This window comes from Callospermophilus lateralis, unplaced genomic scaffold (genome assembly GCF_048772815.1).
Source record: "Callospermophilus lateralis isolate mCalLat2 unplaced genomic scaffold, mCalLat2.hap1 Scaffold_121, whole genome shotgun sequence".
NCBI lineage: Eukaryota > Metazoa > Chordata > Mammalia > Rodentia > Sciuridae > Callospermophilus > Callospermophilus lateralis.
Window position 1 is genome coordinate 2,183,014 of NW_027512399.1, and position 2,253 is coordinate 2,185,266.

Consider the following 2,253-nt stretch of genomic DNA (forward strand, 5'->3'; position numbering starts at 1 on the left):
GAGTATAGTTCTCACATTAAGTGTTCTTACAAAAATAAGAAATAAAATGAGAGTTTAGAGAGGGAACACTCAAGAAAGTTGCCCTGTCAGAGACATTCTTTTGCAAGTTTGAAGAAGCAAACTTATTTACTGTATGACAGGGTTTGGAAGATGGCAACTATGGGTTTGGGACATCAGTTTTATTATTTCTATTTTTTTTAAAAGAGAGAGTGGGGGGGGGAGAGAGAGAGAGAGAGAGAGAGAGAGAGAGAGAGAGAGAGAGAGAGAATTTTCCAATATTTATTTTTTAGTTCTCGGCGGACACAACATCTTTGTTTGTATGTGGTGCTGAGGATCGAACCCGGGCTGCATGCATGCCAGGCGAGCACGCTACCGTGTGAGCCACATCCCCAGCCCCCAGTTTTATTATTTCAACAAAATTAATTCTGCTATCAACCAATGAGTTTGGAAGAGAATGACAAGATTCAAATTAGAGTTCACTCCCAGTTAGTTTAAATTCAGCCTTATGAGACCCTAAGCATAGAAACTATTAATCCATGACAAGACTCCTGATTAATAGAATTATGAGAAGATAAATTTATTTTGATTTAAGCCCCTAAGTTTGTGGTGACTTGTTACAACATAATAAAAAGCTAATATACAGGGTGTACTTTCTTTCATAAAATTATTTGCATAAGTGGCAGTAATGCAGGGCACACAGGCCCCTTCTCTGATGAAATCCTTAAAAGAGGCTAGCATAGAAACAATTTCAGTCTTCTGAAAGTGGCTGTCTTGAGACACAGAGCAAACATGGAAGTTCAAGAGGAAATTATGTGAACTTTACTCGGCTGAAGATATAATAGGGGTTTCTTTTTTAAAATAATTGATACCATGCCTTTCCCTAGTATCTCAGAAAAATCTTATCTCACAAGACTGGTAGTTACTTTTATTAGGAAGTTACAGTGTAAAATTCTTAAATAAAAAAAAAAGATTTCATCTCTTCAAATTATCAAACAAATGACATCAGGATTCAGATATCTTTGGTTAAAAATAAGTTATTATTCATTTTTTTCCAAAGAATACTCAATAATCTTTAATAATGAATATTTCTGGTTCAAGTGTATGGGATAGTTTATGCCTGATTTAGTTCATTTTCCACTGCTAAGATAAAATATCAGAGGTTTGGTATTTAGGAAGAAAAGAGGTTTATTTAGCTCATGGTTTTAGAAGAAAAAGTGTGAGAGTGGGTGGCCTCTTCCCCTTGACCTCTGGTAGAGGCTTCATATAGCAGATGGCATCACAAAGGTAGGAGAGCAAGTGGAAGACATCACCATCAGAGCTCTGATGATCGAACTCCTTCCCAAACCACACCTCTGGACACATGAGATTCGAGGAAACTTTCACATCCAAACCGTAACAGACTCTAATAAAAACTGTGAGGTTATGCTGATGACACATCAGTGTAGATTTGTCCAATGATTGTAACAAACATACCACTATGATGGGTGATGTTATGATAGAGGTTTATGTAAATGTGGAAGAAGAAAATATCAAAGAAATCTCAACATATGTTCAATGTTATTGTAAAACTAAAACTGTTCTAAAGAATGAATTCTATCAAAAATAGGAGTAATATTTTTTATCAAAATTGAATGTAATTTTAATAATTATAGATCACATATAAATCAATATTGATTAGACTTATTTATTACTAATGCAGGATATTCTCAAGAATAGAAATAGGAATAGAATTAGGGTCACTGTTAGAGAACATGTAAGGCTCATGCTAATTTCCACTGTTTGAACATTAGGGAATCAAAATTCACTGTTACATTTGGATATGTATTCACAGAACATACGCTCAATTTTGCTATAAACCTAAAACCTTCTGAAAATTAAAATCTATTTTGGAAGCCTAATTAGAAAGAAAAAAGAAAAAGGGAATTGTTATGGAAAATTAAGAATACCCCAAATTAAATATTGGTACAAAAGAAATCTAAGCTCATATTTTTGATTTAGTGGCTTAAATAAAAATAAATTTATCTTCTCATTGGTACAAGTTAAAAGAAAGAACCACACAGGTATAGAAAAAATTTAGAAACTAAAAATTTAGCGTTTTGTTCACATTTTTATTTTGCTGAGACTGAAAGATCTGACTAGAACAATTTAAGGAGGGAATAGTGTATTTGGGGACTCACAGATTCAGAAGTTGAAATCCTAGACAGCCAGTTCCACTGCTTGTGGTGGGTGGTGAGGCAGAACATCATGGAGAAG